General features: G+C 43.8%; 1 protein-coding gene across 1 annotated transcript in view; it reads left to right on the forward strand.

Moving 5' to 3' along the window:
* LGR5 (leucine rich repeat containing G protein-coupled receptor 5) overlaps window positions 1-20,328 on the forward strand; it is a 134,520-nt gene that overhangs the window by 36,848 nt on the left and 77,344 nt on the right. The window lies entirely within an intron of this gene.

The following is a 20,328-nucleotide window of genomic DNA, read 5'->3' on the forward strand; positions in this document are numbered from 1 at the left end:
GATATTTACGACCTGAAGCAAAGACATAGTGGTGGCTTTGACTGAACAGCTGCATTTAATTACCTGTCTGGAAAGATTTTCCTTTTGATCATTTTAAGAACCACACAAAAAGTGGTGGCTTGCCATTCCCAGGAATGAGGTTGATAAAAAGTGGGTTAAATAAACTTTGTGCATATGAGAAGACAAACACAGTTTATTGACATAGGGGGTATGTCTACACAGCAAAGAAAAAGCCAGCAGCTGCCTAGTGCCAGCCGACTCGGGCTTGCAGGGCTGTTTCACTGCTCTGCAGACTTTCGGGCTTGGGCTGGAACCCAAGCTCAGGGACCCTCCCACCCAGCAGGGTCCTAGAGCCCAGGCTTCACCCTGAGCCCAGAAGTCTACACAGCCATGAAACAGCCCTATAGCCTGAGCCCCACGAGCCCGAGTCGGCTGGCACAGGCCAGCCGCTGTTTTTTCTTTGCTGTGTAGACATACCCTTAGAGTCAGATTCTGCCACCCTCACTCACCCTGAATAGTAGCTTACTCCACAAGGCTGTTGATCTCAATAGGAATACTTGAGTATTTTGTTGCACTCAAAAGTTGTATCACTTCAACTATACCTTTATAGCTTATTGCCATACGAGGAGGGGAATAAGCTATGTCGATATAAAGGTTTCTTATACTGGAATAACTGCATCCATACTAGTATTTGGTATCGCTATATTGGTTAAAAAAAAAATTCACCTCCCTGATAGTTATACTGGTACAAAAACTGTGCAGAAAAGGCCTAAAATGTTTTCAGTGCAAGATTAAGAGTCTGGTTCTGATGTATATTAAAACCTCTGATTCATCTGACCTATATACAAGGTGCTCGAATAGGCTCTTGGCCAGCATGAGACTAGAAGATCTTTACAGCCTACCATATTTTAGCAGAACAAGCATCCACTGACATCAGTGGAAATTGTTCAGGCAGCGTGATGGCAAGACTGAGCCGCCATAAGTCTGAAGGCAAGTTTCAAATGTTCAGTTGACTACAAAATAAAGAGAAGAATGTGTAAAGAATTATTCCAGCAAAGCCACTATGCAAAGATGGCCAACTGAATAACCCTGAATACAAGAATAATGTTTGCAATATAAAGCATCCTACCCCCTGCTGAAACTCACAGGACACTGTACAATATAATAAAATAAAATAAAAACATAAGAAACTGCTCTTAAAAATTAAACAAAACCCATCATGAAGTTTTAATATAAGAGAAAAGGGAAAGTATGGTGAAGTGAAGGATATAAATGAGACTAGCCAAGATCATATTGAAAGCACCTTTGAAATAGAAAAATAGGAATTATGTATGTAAAGGGTGAAATCTTGATACTATTGCAGTCAATGAGAGTTTTGCCATTGCCTTCAAAAGGTCCAGGATTTCACCCAACTTAGAATTCCTGATCTGAAGTGGGGAAAGGTTGTAGATATGCTTTCAGCTTGGAAACCTGATAGTGTCACTTTTATGAGTTTGTCTATAGTGAATGCCATCCAAATTATTTCCCTTTTTAGCTTTCCAAATTGTGCTGCAATAGCAACATGAAAGCCAGATAGGTAGAATTAATTTAATTTTGAATTTAAGACAAGCTGGACAAATTCCACTCTCAGTTACACCCATGCAACCACAGTGAAGTCATTGGGGATGTGTGGGTGTAACTGAAGCCAAAATCTGGCTCATACTATGCAGTTGTGTTGTGCTTAATTTGCAGTTGGTATTTGGCCCAGTCACCAGTGTAACTGAAGACCGAGTTAATTTGGCCAATAATGTGCAATTTAGGAAATAAGTCATTTACAACGTTTAGAGCTTTGTTTTGATCCTTCCGGTATTTGCAGACAAATCTTGGATTCTCTTCTGGGTAGCTCATAGTGTTTGTATTCTGTGAGATATTCTTTCCTTACTGGATTCTCTCCTCATTTAAAGCAGCAGAAACTAGGAGTAGCTCCAATTAATTCAGTGGACTCAACCTGTTGTAAACTTGATGTGAGACAAGAGTTGGACCGGTAGATTCTAAAGTGGACAAAGGTGTTGGTTCTTTCACAAGAATTTTTTCCCCTAAATCTCTGCCAGGAGCTTGAGTGAAATGGATGTTAACAAAAACAAACAAAACACAGAGTTTTAAACTTTCTGAAACCTGAGAAATTGTGAGGGGAAGGAATTTTAGCGTACTCAAGTAGGAGTAGGGAGGGAATATTATCTCTGTATTTGGCACTGGTGCAACTGCTTCAGGAAGAGTGGGTCTAGTTCTGGTGCTCACAATTCAAGAAGATATTGACAACTTGGAGAGGATTCAGAGAAGAGCTATGAGAATGGTTAAAGGAATGGAAAACATGTCTTACAGTGAGAGACTCAGTTTATTTAGCTTAATAAAGAGAAGGTTAAGAGGTGACTTGGTCACAGTTTATAAGTACATACATGATGAACAAATATTTGATAATGGGCTCTTCAGTCTAGCAGACAAAGGTATAACACGATACAATGGCTGGAAGTTTAAGCTGGACAAATTCAGACTGGAAATAATGCATACTTTTTTAAATAGTGAGGGTAATTAACCTTCAAACAATTTACAGAGGGCTGTGGCTGGATTCTCCATCACTGGCAATTTGTAAATCAAGATCTGATGTTTCTCTAAAACCTGTGCTTCAGTTCAAACAGGAATTATTTTGTGAAAGTTCTATGTCCCGTATCATGCAGGAGGTCAGACTAGATCTTCACAATGATCCTTCTAGCTTTAGAATCTATACATTTTTACTCTGTCTCATCACTTATGAATGCCTACTATTTCTCCAGTCCTCTGTCAAAAACACAGTATATAAGACCTGCAATTTAATGTCAAAAACAGCCACAAAACAAAACACAAACAAACAAAAAAATTGAAGCCTTCTTTATACATCATAATAAAGAGTACTTGTTTTCCTGCTTGATAATAGTGACCATAATATAATTAAATTTAACATTCCTGTGGCAGGGAAAACACCACAGCAGACCAACACTGTAGCATTTAATTTCAGAAAGGGGACCTAACAAAAATGAGGAGGTTAGTTAAACAGAAATTAAAAGGTACAGCACCAAAAGTAAAATCCCTGCAAGCCTCATGAAAACTTTTTAAAGACACCATAATAGAGGCTCAACTTAAATGTATACCCCAAATTTAAAAATATAGTAAGAGAACCAAAAAAAGAGCCACCCTGGCTAAATAACAAAGTAAAAGAAGCAGTGAGAGGCAAAAAGACATCCTTTAAAAAGTGCAGGTTAAATTCTAATGAGGAAAATAGAAAGGAGCATAACTCTGGCAAATGAAGTGTAAAAATTTAATTAGGAAGGCCAAAAAAGAATTTGAAGAACAGCTAGCCAAACACTCAAAAGCTAATAGCAAACAATTTTTTACATTCATCAGAAGCAAGAAGCCTGCTGAACAACCAGTGGGGCCACTGGACAATCAAGATGCTAAAGGAGCACTTAAGGACGATAAGGCCATTGCGGAGAAACTAAATGAATTCTTTGCATCGGTCTTCACAGTTGAGGATGTGAGGAAGGTTCCCAAACCTGAGCCATTCTTTTTAGGTGACAAATCTGAGGAACTGTCCCAGATTGAGGTGTCATTAGAGGAGGTTTTGGAACAAATTGATAAACTAAACATTAATAAGTCACCAGGACCAGATGGTATTCACCCAAGAGTTCTGAAGGAACTCAAATGTGAAATTGCAGAACTACTAACTGTCATCTAATCAGCTTCCGTACCAAATGACAGGAGGATAGCTAATGTGATGCCAATTTTTAAAAAGGGCTCCAGAGGTAACCCTAGCAATTACAGGCCAATAAACCTGACTTCAGTACTGGGCAAACTGGTTGAAACTATAGTAAAGAACAAAATTGTCAGACCCATAGATGAACATACTACTTTGGGGAAGAGTTAACATGATTTTTGTAAAGGGAAATGATGCCTCACCAATCTACTAGAATTCTTTGAGTGGGTCAACAAGCATGAGGACAAGGAGGATCCAGTGGATATAGTGTGCTTAGATTTTCAGAAAGCCTTTGACAAGGTCCCTCACCAAAGGCTCTCAAGCAAAGTAAGAGGGAAAGTTCTCTCATGGATTGGTAACTGGTTAAAAGATAGGAAACAAAGGGTAGGAATAAATGGTCAATTTTCAGAATGGAGAGAGGTAAATAGTGGTGTCCCTCAGGGGTCTGTACTGGGCCCAGTCCTATTCACCATATTCATAAATGATCAGGAAAAAGGGGTAAACAGTGAGGTGGCAAAATTTGCAGATGATACAAAACTACTCAAGATAGTTAAGTCCCAGGCAGACTGTGAAGAGCTACAAAAGGATCTCTCAAAACTGGGTGACTGGGCAACAAAATGGCAGATGAAATTCAGTATTGATAAATGCAAAGTAATGCACATTGGAAAACATAATCCCAACTATACATATAAAATGATGGGGTATAAATTAACTGTTGCCACTCAAGAAAGAGATCTTGGAGTCATTGTGGATAGTTCTCTGAAAACATCCACTCAATGTGCAGCAGCAGTCAAAAAAGTGAACAGAATGTTGGGCATCATTAAGAAAGGGATAGATAAGAAGACAGAAAATATCATATTGCCTCTATATAAATTCATGGTACACCCACATCTTGAATACTGCATGCAGATGTGGTTGCCCGATCTCAAAAAAGATATATTGGACTTGAAAAAGTTCAGAAAAGGGCAATAAAAATTATTAGGAGTATGGAACAGCTTCCGTATGAGGAGAAATTAATAGGAGAGATTTGAGGAGAGATTTTCAGCTTGGAAAAGAGACGACTAAGGGGGAATATGATAGAGGTCTATAAAATCATGACTGGTGTGGAGAAAGTAAATAAGAAAGTGTTATTTACTCCTTCACATAACACAAGAACTAGGGGCCACCAAATGAAATTAATAGGCAGCGATTTAAAACAAACAAAAGGAAGTATTTTTTCACACAATGCACAGTCAACCTGTGGAACTCCTTGCCAGAGGATGTTGTGAAGGTCAAGACTATAACAGGGTTCAAAAAGAACTAGATAAATTCATGGAGGATAGGTCCATCAATGGCTGTTAGCCAGGATGGGCAGGGATGGTGTCCCTAGCCTCTGTTTGCCAGAAGTTTGGAATGAGCGACAGGGGATAGATCACTTGATGATTACCTGTTCTGTTCATTCCCTCTGGGGCACCTGGCATTGGCTACTGTCGGAAGACAGGATACTGGATTAGATAGACCTTTGGTCTGACCCAGTATGGCTGTTCTTATGTTCTTAGAGGTCACTTTATACATTTGAACAGGAGAAATAAGGACTCTGTGCTACTTGAGAAGTATATTTTAATTAGAAAGGCAGAAACACAAATTATATAAATATTATTTTAAAAAATAATACTAAATATATTCATTATACTTGGGAAACAAATCTCATTCTTTTCTTACTTAATCAGCTCTGCCTGCTGCTGCGTGTTACAATATTCCACTATTTGTTTAAGCCTTGTAATGTATTAGCTAAGTACAATAAATGATTGACACCCCATGGTATTTTTGTAACATACCCTGATAATTATTGCTTACCACGTTGAGTTATCAACTTCAAGTGAACAGCTATGTAGCAGATCTGAAAGGAAATGGATGATTTTTTGACAGTAAGCATCATGCATTCGATATTTAGAAAAAGCAGAGTGCTAAAATAAAATGTCAGGTACTTGTCAAATTAATTCAGCACTCTGTGTGTTTTATCTGATCTTTGATCTTTACTTTCTTTTTTACTCTAATTATTTGTTCTGCTCTGCTCCGTCTGCTGGAGTCTTGGCTAAACTGAATGGCAAAATTGTTTCCTGAAAAGATTAATCATGCATGAAGTGTTTGCTTTACAAATGTTCCATCGTCCAGATTTAAGTAAGTCTTTGATACCCATTTATGAGAAAAATGCCTACAATGTATAAGAATATGTGCTGTTTAAAATGACTATATTGCAAAGCTTCTGCAATAAGAGTTTGCTTTTGGATGCACCTGAGCGACTCTGTTGAGGAGTGTAATGAAAAGCAGAATTTGGATCAAAGTGTTTTATAATATCTCTGTTTTTAGAGTGGTAGCGTGTTAGTCTGTATCAGCAAAAACAACGAGGAGTCCTTGTGGCACCTTAGAGACTAACACATTTATTTGGGCATAAGCTTTCGTGGGCTAAAACCCACTTCATCAGATGCATGGAGTGAAAAATACAGTAAGCAGTATATATATTACAGTATATGAAAAGATGGGAGTTGCCTTACCAAGGGGGGGGGTCAGTGCTAACGAGGCCAATTCAATTCAATAGGCCACTTCCACCTTGATTTAATTGGCCTCGTTAGCACTGACCCCTCACTTGGTAAGGCAACTCCCATCTTTTCATGTGCTGTAATATATATACTGGGCTTACTGTATTTTTCACTCCATGCATCTGAAGAAGTGGGTTTTAGCTCACAAAAGCTTATGCCCAAATAAATGTGTTAGTCTCTAAGGTGCCACAAGGACTCCTCGTTGTTATCTCTGTTTTTGTTTGTGTTAAATTCAGTCCTGATTTGATAGGAATGGTTTATCTGGATCAGTTATATGGTATTCACATGATGGGTTCAACTGTGCCTAGCCCTATGTGAGGGCACAAAGCAAGGGAAAGGGTGTAAAGAGCATTTCTCGGGTAGCTTCCCCCCTCCTCAGGAATCTCCACAATGGGCCAGATCCTTCTCATTGGCTGCAATGGAGCTACAATGATTTACATTACCTGAGGATGTGGCTCATGGTCTACTCCAGGCAAGTGATGTTGCTGGAACTAGCATCTCTGGAGGGAACAGGCAGGGCTGGCTCTAGGTTTTTTGCCACCCCAAGCACACAAAAAAACAACCTTTGGGAGCGCAACTGCCGAAGCCAAAAAAAAAAAAAAAAACCCTCCGAGAGCGCAAGTGCCGCCCCTGGAATTGTGCCGCCCCAAGCAAGTGCTTGGTTTGCTGGTGCCTAGAGCCAGTCCTGGGAACAGGGACAGGTAGGGGGAAAATACATGCTGTTTCCCAAGGATGGTGTTAAACAGCAGCTACTAAAGTTAGACATTTATAAATAAGCAAGTCCAAATAACCTGCACCCAAGTATTTTAAAAGAGCTGGCTGAGGAGCTTGCAGGATTATTAATGCTGATTTTCAATAAGTTTTGGAACACTATAAATGGAATAACCCAGGTAATTACAGGCCTGTCGGTCTGACATTGATCCCAGGAATGATAATGGAGTGGCTGATACAGGCCTCTATTAATGAAGGATTAAAAGAAGGTAATATAATTAATGCAAATCAATGGGGTTATGGAAAATAGATCCTGTCAAACTAACTTGATCTCTTGTCCTGATAAGATTACACATTTTGTTGATAAAGGTAATAATGTTGAGGTAATATATTTAGACTTCTGTAAGGCATTTCATTTGGTACCACACAACATTTTGATTAAAAAATTAGAACGATATAAAATTAACCTAACACTCATTAAATGGATTAAAAACTGGCAAACTGATAGGTTTCAGAATAAAATTGTAAATGGAGAATCATCATTGAGCAGGTATGTTTTCAATGAGGTCCCTCAGAGATCAGTTCTTGGCCCTATGCTATTTAACATATTTCTAATGGTCTGGAAGCAAACGTAAAATCATCACTAATTAAGTTTGCAGATGACACAAAAATTAGGGGAGTAGTACATAATGAAGAGGACAAGTCTCTGATACTTAGTGATCTGGATCACCTAGTAAACGGGGAACAAGCAAACACTGTTCATTTTAATATGGCTAAATATAAGTATATAATATACATCTAGGAATAAAGATTGTGGGCTGTACTGACAGAATGGGAAGCAGTGATTCTGAAAAAATATTTAAGGGTCATGGTGGATAATCAGCTAACCATGAGCTCCCAGTGTGCAACAGTGTGGCCAGAAGTGCTAGTGTGATCCTTGGATGCATAAACAGGCCAATCTCGAGTAGGAGCAGAGAAGTTATTTTACCTCTGTATTTGGCACTGGTGCAACTGCTGTTGGAATACTTTGTCCAGCTCTGGTGTCCACAGTTCAAGAAGGATGTTGATTAATTGGAGAGAGTCCAGAGAAAAGCCATGATAACGATTAAAGGATTGGAAAACGAGGAGTGACTTGATCACAGTTTATAAGTACCTACCTGGGAAACAAAAAATTGATAATAGGCTCTTCAATCTAGCAGAGAAAGGTGTTAAATTATCCAAAAGTTAGAAGTTGAAGCTAGGCAAATTCAGACTAGAAATAAGGCATCATTTTTTAAAGTGGGGGTATTAACTACCGGGTTGTGATCAGTGGCAATTTTTAAATCAACATTCTGTGTTTTTCTAAAAGAGATGCTCTAGGAATTATTTGGGGAACGTTCTATGGCCTGTGTTATACAGGAGGTCAGAATGTATGGTCACAGTAGTCCCCTTCTGGCCTTGGAATCTAATATATCTATGAAAGGCTGAGATCCCCCGCCACCTGTTAGGAGCACACACATATCCCTCCTTACGAGATCTGTCCTAATGCAACAACCGAGTCTCATTTACCTTTTTAGCATACATTTTAATGCAAACTCTTTGTGCAAACTTTACATTTTAAATACTTGAATAACAACAGCCTTCAGTAAAAAAATCAACTTCTTATGCTACGTATCCTTCCTGCTGTTGATTAAAAAAAACTTATATAATGGGCTCAATTATTGATCTTTGGTTATTCTGAAATGTTACTGCAAGCATGGCTGAAATTTTAAATATCTAGCTTTTTGTTTAGATTGTTTCTGTTACCAGTGTACAGAAAGGCAGAAGTAGTCATGCTATTTCCATTTGTTAGTTATTCTAAAAATCTCTGTAGACAATGTATTCAAGATGTGTACTGCATCTCTATCTTAAATGATTCTCCCTGAAAAACTGCTAAATTCTAGAACAAGATTTTCCCAAATACTAAGGTTGAATCCTTTGGTGGAAAAACACATTTTTACCACAGATTTTCAATGAAACCCCAATAAAAATTGCAGATGGAGTGTGAAGTCAGCCGTGGGAATAAATACTATAATTTAATTGTCAGGAAGTTCTTACAGCACTGATTTATATGATCAGACTTGCTTCTATGCTTCTGTGGGGTTATGTACTTAAATATTTGGTAATGCAATATCACTGCTTATTTGCATATTCATTTTGGAAGACACTGTAAAGAGGTCATTTATGTCAGTAGTCTATATGGCTATTACCGAAGTATCTATCATCTATGATGGGAGGTTGTATTCTAAATTCCTGTTGGTAATACACCTCTACCCCGATATAACGTGGTCCTCGGGAGCCAAAAAAGCTTACCGTGTTATAGGTGAAACTGAGTTATATCGAACTTGCTTTGGCCTTGAGCATCTCCATTAATAGTCAGCAAATAGCCCCGCCCCCTATCCGACCCCCACCTACTTCCTGCCCCCTGACTGACTCCTCAGAACTCCCGACCCATCCAGCCCCCCCGCCCATCCCTAATCACCCCCAGGACTCCCACGCTGAGCCATGCACAGTACTGGGACAGGCGCTAGGACCCGGTGCACGGAAGCGCTCACACCTGCTCTACCACATCAGCTGGGGTGAGCGGCGCGGGGGCGGGACAGAGGGAACTGGCCCAGTGGCCGCTGCCCTATCTGCAGAGCGCGCCCAGCCCGGTGCAGCTGCTGAGCCCACGAGGGGGAGCAGGGTGGGCAGCCTCACCCAAGGTGCCCGCATGCGCCTGGTCCCTGCCCCGTGCCCATGCGGTGCCAGGGGAGGGTGAGCCATTGGCGGGCAGCTCCTGCTGTGCGTGCCTGTGCTCAGCCCGTTTCTCCTCCACCGCAGAGCCCCGCACAGCCCATCTCCGGTGAGGGCGCCACGGCCAGCTGCCCGCCGAGGCACATGGAGCCCCTGACTGCGGGCAGGTAGTGCGGCGTGCTATGGACCCAGAGAGCCCGCCCGGCGCTGCTGCGAGCGGGGCGCAGCTTGCCAGCCGGGCCCGCTGTGTGCCGAGCCCTCCAGCGCTGGAACAGGGGCACCTGCATGGCGCTGTTTAAGATGGGCACCTCTCCCTGCCCTGGATCCGCAACTTCCCCGCGTGGACCAGTCTTCCCCATCTTCTTGGCTCCGGCTGGAGCCCGTGTGATGTTCCCCTGCACTGCAACTCCCCTCCTGGGGCTGGGGCTCCCCCATGCTCCCTGTCCCCTGACTGCCCGCCAAGACCCTCTGCCCCTTATCCAACCCCTCGGCCCTGGCCTGGCACCCTTAACACGCTGCTCAGAGCAGCATGTTGGAGCCAGACACGCTGACCCGCCGGAGCGCACAGCCCCGCCCCCAAGAGCGCTGCTTTACCGCGTTATATCCGAATTCATGTTATATCAGGTCACGTTATATTGGGGTAGAGATGTAGTATGATTGGGCAGGCAATGTGCTCCAGTGGACTCGGTGACAGAAGACGTGTTGTTTGTTCTTACCCTGTCTTTAACCTGCCAAATGATCTTGGGCAAGTCATGGCACCACTGTGCCTCAGTTTCCCCTTCTGCAAAATGATAATTATACTTACCCTGTCTTTTAAAGCATGTTGAGGTCAATGAATGAAAAGTGATGTGTAAGAGCTAAGTATTATTACCATAGTGTTGGCAAACCAAATATAAATACTTTAGACAACAATAATATTTAATCTTACTTTTAATATCTGTGATGATGGATTTGCATTAAAGACCAGCATATTTTCAAAGTTAAAGTACTCCATCATAGTATTAAGTAGCTGTTAAAGTAGTCTGCCCATAGTAAAAGTACAGCAATACTGTGTTCAAAAGGTGGGAATATCTTGGAAACATCATTACCATGTATAAGGCAATATCTAATTTAATTGAGAGTGGATTGCTTGGGTAGCTGTTCCTAGTCACTGAGAATGGGTTGTATCTTGTTTGTATTCAGTCTCTTATTGTCAGTGTTTTGACCTGAGGCTGTTTTATCTTTCAAAGACTTCCATAAAAATAATCATTAGTACATTATCTTAAGCTAATGAAAGCCCAAGGAAAAAATTGACAGCAAGAACAGTATTTCCTCTTGACTGTTTTATATAAATTATGTTTCGGCCTAACTTGTTAAAAAGTTTATCAGGATATAAATGTAACAAAAATCGGTAAGTTGCAAAATGCATTTTCTCTGTAATACTGACTTTCTCTAGGCTAGCCTGGTGATGGATAAAAAGAGTTTGTAATGTTCTGCATTTAAAAATATATTCTAATGGCAGATGAACAGTTTTCCAAAAGTCAGTGGAAGCCATGCATATATCCCAGGATTGATTTTCTAAAATGCATTTACGTCTATTAAACGAGGGCAAAAATCTATCTTCAGAGATGAATTGTCCCAAGTAATATCAGGTAATAATAGACTAGTAGTTTGGCCTCCAACTAAAGACTTCTCTAGCATATGTTGAAAGCTAAACTCCCAGACTCCAGCAAAAAAGTTAAATTCTCTTGTACAACTTATATTAAGTATGGTAACTGGAGATTCTTCATTATGCCTAAAGGGGGACAATAAATAAAGAAATCTGGGGAAAAAATCTCTTATTTTTATCAATACTCCTGGACCATACCTGTTCTTGCAATGTTTGCAGGTTTGGCACCTTGGGAATTAGCTCTTCAACCCAGGAGCACCCTCTGCAGGCCGGTGATCTGCTTGCCGTTGGCCCCCCGTGTCCCTCCCAGGACCCCTGTGCCCTTATCTCAGGGTTCTGCCTCCTGCAGTACCCCACAGTCTTGCTGGGTTTCCCCCACCGCAGGGGAACCTCCACCCCCTATCCCTACATTGCCTCAGTCATAGAATCATAGAATATCAGGGTTGGAAGGGACCTCAGGAGGTCATCTAGTTCAACCCCCTGCTCAAAGCAGGACCAATTCCCAACTAAATCATCCCAGCCAGGGCTTTGTCAAGCCGGGCCTTAAAAACCTCCAAGGAAGGAGATTCCACCACCTCCCTAGGTAAAGCATTCCAGTGCTTCACCACCCTCCTAGTGAAATAGTGTTTCCTAATATCCAACCTAGACCTCCCCCACTGCAACTTGAGACCATTGCTCCTTGTTCTGTCATCTGCCACCACTGAGAACAGCCAAGCTCCATCCTCTTTGGAACCCCCCCTCAGGTAGTTGAAAGCAGCTATCAAATCCCCCCTCATTCTTCTCTTCTGGAGACTAAACAATCCCAGTTCCCTCAGCCTCTCCTCATAAGTCATGTGCTCCAGACCCCTAATCATTTTTGTTGCCCTCCGCTGGATTCTTTCCAATATTTCCACATCCTTCTTGTAGTGTGGGGCCCAAAACTGGACACAGTACTCCAGATGAGGCCTCACCAATGTCGCATAAAGGGGAACGATCACGTCCCTCGATCTGCTGGCAATGCCCCTACTTATACAGCCCAAAATCCCATTAGCCTTCTTGGCAACAAGAGCACACTGTTGACTCATATCCAGCTTCTCGTCCACTGTGACCCCTAGGTCCTTTTCTGCAGAACTGCTACCTAGCCATTCGGTCCCTAGTCTGTAGCAGTGCATAGGATTCTTCCATCCTAAGTGCAGGACTCTGCACTTGTCCTTGTTGAACCTCATCAGGTTTCTTTTGGCCCAATCCTCCAACTTGTCTAGGTCCCTCTGTATCTGATCCCTACCCTCCAGCGTATCTACCACGCCTCCCAGTTTAGTGTCATCTGCAAACTTGCTGAGAGTGCAGTCCACACCATCCTCCAGATCATTAATAAAGATATTAAACAAAACCGGCCCCAGGACCGACCCTTGGGGCACTCCGCTTGAAACCGGCTGCCAACTACACATGGAGCCATTGATCACCAGTCATGGCTACTGCCAGTCTCTGTTTAGCCCCCGCGCCCTGGGGCGGACTGCAGTCTATCAGCCGATCATCACAGGCAACAAGGGGTTTGGAGTGGCTGTCTTTACCCACCCTCAGGTTGCCTCTCTGCAAGCCCAATACCTAGGTGGGCCTAGAACTAGGCCCTGCAGCCTGGGGAGTTGCTGGCCTAGGGCTTCCCTGCTCCTAAGGCCTTTCCCCAGCCCTGCCTTCTTCTAGGTCCCCTGGGTGAGTTCCCAAGCAGCCAGGCTATCTCCCACTCCAGTCAGAGAGAGACTGCTCCCCCTGGCTTCCCTGGCCTTCTTATAAGGCCCAGTTGCTTAGTTTGGGGCGTGGCCCCAGCTGCAGCCACTTCCCCCAGTTAGCCAGGGTTTTACTCCCTTGCCCAGCCCCAGCCCTCTACAGGGCTTTTCCAACCCCTTCTGGGCTGGAGCGGCTGTTCACCCCGCTACAGCACCATTTGGTGAACACTCAAGATCTGCTGGAATCTTTAAACAGACAAGTTGACCATTTCTATGGTGCAGTTTGAAATACCTATTGTTTTTCAAAAACAACCTTCCACAAAAGGTTGTCTCCTGCTTTCCACAAAGGGAATTCCTCTCCCTGCAGCCCTAATTACTAGCCAGAAATGCAGAATGGGTAATATTCAGTCAGGGGCACTGGAACAATTTGTATAGTGCGGGTGCTGAGAGCCATTGAAGCAAAATGTAACCCCTGTATATAATGGAAACCAGGGCCAGATTCAGGCACCAGCCGAGCAAGCTCGTGCTTGGGGCGGCAGATTCTACGGGGCGGCATTCCGCTCAATCCTAGGGCGGCATGGCCGCTTTTTGTTGTTGTTGTTTTGTTTTGTTCGCCGATCCGGCAACCCTGTAGGGGGTGGCGGCGCGGAGGAGGGGAGTGCCCTGCTGGGAGTGGGCTGCGCGCTCCGTCTGCCCCAGCCGATGCCAAGTCTGTAGCAAGCCCGGCAGGGCAGCCCATGTCCTTCCCTCCCCGCCGACCGGAGCAGCGCGGAGCCCTCCCAGCAGGCGGCGCGGCGGTCGGGGCTGCGTGGCGAGCGCCCCTCTGAAGCCCGGCCGCCTCCCTTCTCTTTCTCCCCCCGCTCCCTCCCCCTCCCCCCCACTAGCCGGGGCACATCTGCAGCGCAGGGAGTCCCCCTGCACCCTGGCTCCGGCCGCCCCGCAGGTTTTTTGGGTTTTTTCCTGCTTTGCCGCTCCGGCCGCGCCGCAGGTTTATTTATTTATTTATTGCTTTGCCGTTCTGGCCGCCCTGATTTTTTTTTTTTTTTTTTTTTTTCTTGGGGCGGCAAAAAAGCTAGAGCCAGCCCTGATGGAAACCCCTTCAAGCCAGGAGATGCAGCAGCACTCCCCACACCCCTAGTTCCAGCACCTATGTATTCAGTGCTGGAGCAGTGACCTTCCTAACATATGACAACTCTGGGTCTTTCACTGCTAGAAATGGGAACTTTACAGCAATGGAATATGTGGGTTCTCAACTTCCTAGTGAGATACATGGAACTTCCTTCTATCTTTGAAAGTGGCAATAAATTGAGGACATTTTTATATCTAGAAAAATGATGGTTAGAGATGTTTTAAATGTATAGTAGATTTTCCTCAGCCTCTGAGCCGTTCAGTTGAACTCAAGGAATGTCTCTGTGTTTCTACAGTGCCTAGCACAAGGGGACTCTGTTTTTGACCGGGCCCTCTGGACTCTACTGTAATTACAAATACCTAATAATAATGGCTAAGACACTTGGATTTAGAAGGACACCACAAATAGTCCTTGAATAACTTTGCTGTAAAGTATGTGGCCTATGTACAATAATGTGATGGTGTGGTAGACTAGAAACATTCTAATCTACATTCATTTTGAGTGACTTTCATAACTCACTCATGGCTTCACTACTTGTGAGTACTGTGCCCATCCCAAACTTATGCTAATGAAACCTTTTACCACTCATGCATCATGTAGTTTGTATATTGTGTGTGTGTGTGTGTGTGTGTGTGTGTGCGCGCGCACACAGAGGGTATGCCTATACTTTGAGCTGGAAGGTGTAATTTCCAGCTTGAGTAGATGCACTCATACTAGCAGGGCTGGCGCAACCCATTAGGCGACCTAGGCGGTTGCCTAGGGCGCTACAATTTGCAGCGTGGCGACCGCGGCGGTATTTCAGCGGCGGGACCCTCCGCCGCCTCTGGGGGGGGGGGCAAGCTGGCACCGCTCCTGCATACTAGCTCTCATCAAGCTAGCGTGCTAAAAAAGACTGTAACGGTGGCAGCATGTGTGGTGGGATGAGCTAGCTGGCCCGAGTACATGCCTAGGGTCTTGGACAGGCATGTAGTTGGGGCAGCTAGTCCCTCCCATCACTTGCATTGCTGTAGTTACGCTCTAGCTCGCTAGCTCAATTAAAGTTAGCACAAGTATAGCTCCTTGAGCTAGGGATCACACCCCCAGCTCAAAAGTATAGATATACCCTGAGCATTCGAAGGAAGGACTTGGATTTCTCTTTCTCTCAAATACTTGGATGGCTATATGGAGAATGCTGAAAAGTTTTTAAAAGTGAAGGAAAATTCATAAGTTTGGAAAGAAGTGACAGTGAAGGAGTTTGCCTTTGAATGTGATCACAGACTTGTGACTAACCTTTTAAAAGGTTTCTTTGTGCAGTTGAATTACAAAATGCATGCAAAATAATCCTGACTGAGCATGCAGTTACCCTGTTTGATAGTGTTCAGCGACAGAAATTGCATGTGAAAATTTGGTGCTCATTTTGAATGCTGACAGTCTTCAAAAATTTAGCCCTTGATGTTGTAAATTAGCAAAGAGGAAAATGTATTCATACTTTAGGTGCACCTGCTGGGAAAGAAACCCTTGAATTTAGATTAATTAGATTGAGATTTGACTACCATTCCTGGTGATCCTCAACAGTCTGTTTTGAGCTGAGCTAAGGCTCAGTCTCCCTCTTTGTAGTTGCAAAATGGGTTCATATCTGAGCACATGTGCCTCTCATCTACCAGGCTGCATGTGCAAATCAAATACCCAAACTTGCACCACAATTTGGTTTCTAGTGCTATCCTTTTGAAAATTTAGCCCTTGATATTCAGAAGGATTTCCTACAGAAAATGTTACTCAGTGCCTATAGGGACTCCTAGCAATTCAGATGTGTTTGGAAGTAATTTAATTACTACACTGGTGGCAGACTGGCACAGGGTATAATTAAGAAAGATATCACTGCAATGAGTACTATTGCCTCTGCAATTATTCATGCAAATCTTTGTATTTTCTGCAAAGACGTTGGTTTTTTCCCTGACATGTCACTATTCCTAGTCAACTCCTGGATAACTGGTTTGAGAATTCAGACTGATGGGCTGCTGATGTTTGTTTGTTTCTCACTCTCTCTCAAATTACCTCTTGCCATTTGCAGTACTCTAGCCTAAGTTAGTGGTGCATTAATTTAAAAATGTTTCTGTCTGATGTTATAGTTATTCACATTATGAGCCATATACTGCCTTCAGCATTTATTTTCAGTGGGAATTTTGCCATGATGTCAGAGGGAGTTGCACATGTGTTTTAATGGTAATACATGGCATTATATTTCCCTATTGTAAAAATGTTAAAAGGATTGTGGGATTCTAATAATTATAAGTTTAACTGTCTGTTTTTATATGATTTATTTATCATTGTGGCAAGCAAGAGCCTATCAAATTTGAACAGAAATGCTTGTGGCTTTAGTTATTTTGTTTCAAGTGTGTGAATTTGAAAATGCTATAGATTTTGGGCCAGATCCATAGCTTTGTTGAAGTCAATTGAGGATTTGGTCCTTTAATTTGGAGTTTTGTTTCATCGTGACATTGAAAATACTATTTTACAAGCATCCTCCATTCTCTCTTCTCTTCAAGCAAGAGCCAGATCCTGCCCTGGTGCTGACAAGCTAGCATAGAGATTGGGGAAAGGAGGGGGCAGAAAATGCACACTTTGAAAAAAGAACCCTGCTAGTGTAGGCCAGAGTTCCATAAGACAATCCAAAGCACTCTTTACTACTTTTCCCGATAGGAGCAATGCATAGGACCACTGTCCACCAGCTAGCAATTAGTGCTGATAGGGAGTATGAATGCAGTTATCTAAACTGATAGACATGCTCCTTGTCCTGAAGTCTATGCCCTCTTGGAACATGATCCGAAGCCTGGCAGGTTAACTGGGAGCCTCCTTTATTGGTCTCTTTGGGCACTATCGAGAATTTCTGTTTGGCTGCCCAAAGTCTACGAGTTTACAGCATTGTTGGTATGACCTTCTGTGGCTGCCTACGTTAACTTGACAGGCCCAGTTGTGGAACTGTTACTCACATAAGTAGTCCCTTTGACTTCACAGGGACTACTCTCATGCATAAGTGCTCACCAGTAAGAGTAAGGGTTGTGCAGTCTTGCTGAATCACTACACACAATGGCAGGAATTAGCCCAAATGGCAGACAGGCTAATTGGACTTTATACGGGACATTTTTAGTGTGTAGAGGCTCTGGTGCATGCACAAAATGTGCTCACCGCGGCCTCCATGTATGGCGGTCCTTGTCCGGCTGGCTGGAGGAAAATGGTTGTTGCCCCTTTAAGGGCCATCCCTTACAAAAGGGGGATGAGGAGGAAGTGTAAAGCGATGGACAGGAAGGGCAGGAAGCAGCTGGGCTCAAATTAGGGGAGGGTCACTGGCCCTTCCTGCTGACTAGAAGAGTGGGAGAGCATTTATACCCCATGCAGCCCAGAGAAGCCCTCTTTTACCAGGATCGGGCTGGCAACACCCACCCACCCATGAACTTTGCAAAAGGACCAGGTTCCCTCATGACCAACTGTGGGCATTATGAAGAACTCCACATGGACTCCTCCTGAGGGTCGAAATGACAGTCTGGACCTATACATTGAATGCTTCCGCCGACGTGCACAGGCAGAAATTGTGGAAAAACAACATCGCTTGCCTCATAACCTAAGTCGTGCAGAACGCAATGCCATCCACAGCCTCAGAAACCACCCTGACATTATCATCAAAGAGGCTGATAAAGGAGGTGCTGTTGTCATCATGAACAGGTCTGACTACCAGAAGGAGGCCGCCAGACAACTCTCCAATACCAAATTCTACATTCCACTTTCCTCAGATCCCACTGAGGAATACACTAAGAAACTGCACCATCTACTCAGGACACTCCCTACACTAACACAGGAACAAATCAACATACCCTCAGAGCCCCGACCGGGGTTATTCTATCTACTACCCAAGAGCCACAAACCTGGAAATCCTGGACGCCCCATCATCTCGGGCTTTGGCACTCTCACTGAAGGACTGTCTGGATATGTGGACTCCCTACTCAGACCCTACGCCACCAGCACTCCCAGCTATCTCCGTGACACCACTGATTTCCTGAGGAAACTACAATGCATTGGTGACCTCCCAGAAAACACCATCCTAGCCACCATAGATGTAGAGGCTCTCTACACAAACATCCCACACACAGATGGAATACAAGCTGTCAGGAACAGTATCCCTGATGATGACACAGCACAATTTGTTGCTGAGCTCTGTGACTTTATCCTCACGCACAATTATTTCAAATTTGGTGACAATATATACCTCCAGACCGGTGGCACCGCTATGGGCACCCGCATGGCCCCACAATATGCCAACATTTTTATGGCTGACCTGGAACAACGCTTCCTCAGCTCTCGTCCACTCACGCCCCTTCTCTACCTATGCTACATTGATGACATCTTCATCATCTGGACCCATGGGAAGGAGACCCTGGAAGAATTCCACCATGATTTCAACAGCTTCCACCCCACCATCAACCTCAGCCTGGACCAATCTACACGGGAGGTCCACTTCCTAGACACCACAGTACAAATAAGCGATGACCACGTTAACACCACTCTATACCAAAAACCCACTGACTGCTACGCCTACCTTCATGCCTCCAGCTTCCACCCCGGACACACCACACGATCCATCGTCTACAGCCAAGCGCTGAGGTACAACCGCATCTGCTCCAACCCCTCAGACAGTGACCAACACCTACAAGATCTTCACCAAGCATTCTCAAAACTACGATACCCACACAAGGAAATAAAGAAACAAATCAACAGAGCCAGACGTGTACCCAGAAACCTCCTGCTACAAGACAGGCCCAAAAAAGAAACCAACAGAACTCCACTGGCCATCACCTACAGTCCTCAGCTTAAACCTCTCCAACGCATCATCAGTGATCTACAACCCATCCTGGACAATGATCCCTCACTTTCACAGACCTTGGGAGGCAGGCCAGTCCTCGCCCACAGACAACCCGCCAACCTTAAGCATATTCTCACCAGCAACCACACACCGCACCATAACAACTCTAACTCAGGAACCAACCCATGCAACAAACCTCGATGCCAACTCTGCCCACATATCTACACCAGCAACACCATCACAGGACCTAACCAGATCAGCTACAACATCACCGACTCATTCACCTGCATGTCCACCAATGTTATATATGCCATCATGTGCCAGCAATGCCCCTCTGCTATGTACATTGGCCAAACTGGACAGTCACTACGCAAGAGGATAAATGGACACAAGTCAGATATCAGGAATGGCAATATACAAAAACCTATAGGAGAACACTTCAACCTCCCTGGTCACACAATAGCAGATGTAAAGGTAGCCATCTTACAGCAAAAAAACTTCAGGACCAGACTCCAAAGAGAAACTGCTGAGCTCCAGTTCATTTGCAAATTTGACACCATCAGATCAGGATTAAACAAAGACTATGAATGGCTATCCAACTACAGAAGCAGTTTCTCCTCCCTTGGTGTTCACACCTCAACTGCTAGCAGAGCACCTCACCCTCCCTGATTGAACTAACCTCGTTATCTCCATACTGATTTATACCTGCCTCTGGAAATTTCCATTACTTGCATCTGAAGAAGTGAGGTTCTTACCCACGAAAGCTTATGCTCCCAATACTTCTGTTAGTCTTAAAGGTGCCACAGGCCCCCTCTGTTGCTTTTTACAGATTCAGACTGATATGTGGGCATTATGGTAATTGCCCTTTTTCTTGGAGGCTGGGAAGGAATTTTTCCCTAACAGCTGGGTTGAGCAGGGTGGATTTTTTCACAGTAGGTCTGAGACCCAGTAGGGTGGGCAGGGGGGTTAGGTTATAATGTCACAATTTAGTATGTAAAACTTGTGGTGGCTGTCCAGTGTGGGCACTCAGTATGGAAGAGATATGGTTATCCGATAAAATGGATTGGAAAAGGGTTTGAAGAAAAGCATCCTGTAAGGGAGCTGAATAAGGGGAGGTTGGGTTCTTACATCCTGTACACTGGGGAGCCAACCCCCTCTTTTTTTTTTTTTTAGCCTTTTTAAAGAAGCTAAGAAGGGGGGTCTT

The sequence above is a fragment of the Emys orbicularis genome, chromosome 1 (genome assembly GCF_028017835.1).
Source record: "Emys orbicularis isolate rEmyOrb1 chromosome 1, rEmyOrb1.hap1, whole genome shotgun sequence".
Classification (NCBI taxonomy): domain Eukaryota; kingdom Metazoa; phylum Chordata; order Testudines; family Emydidae; genus Emys; species Emys orbicularis.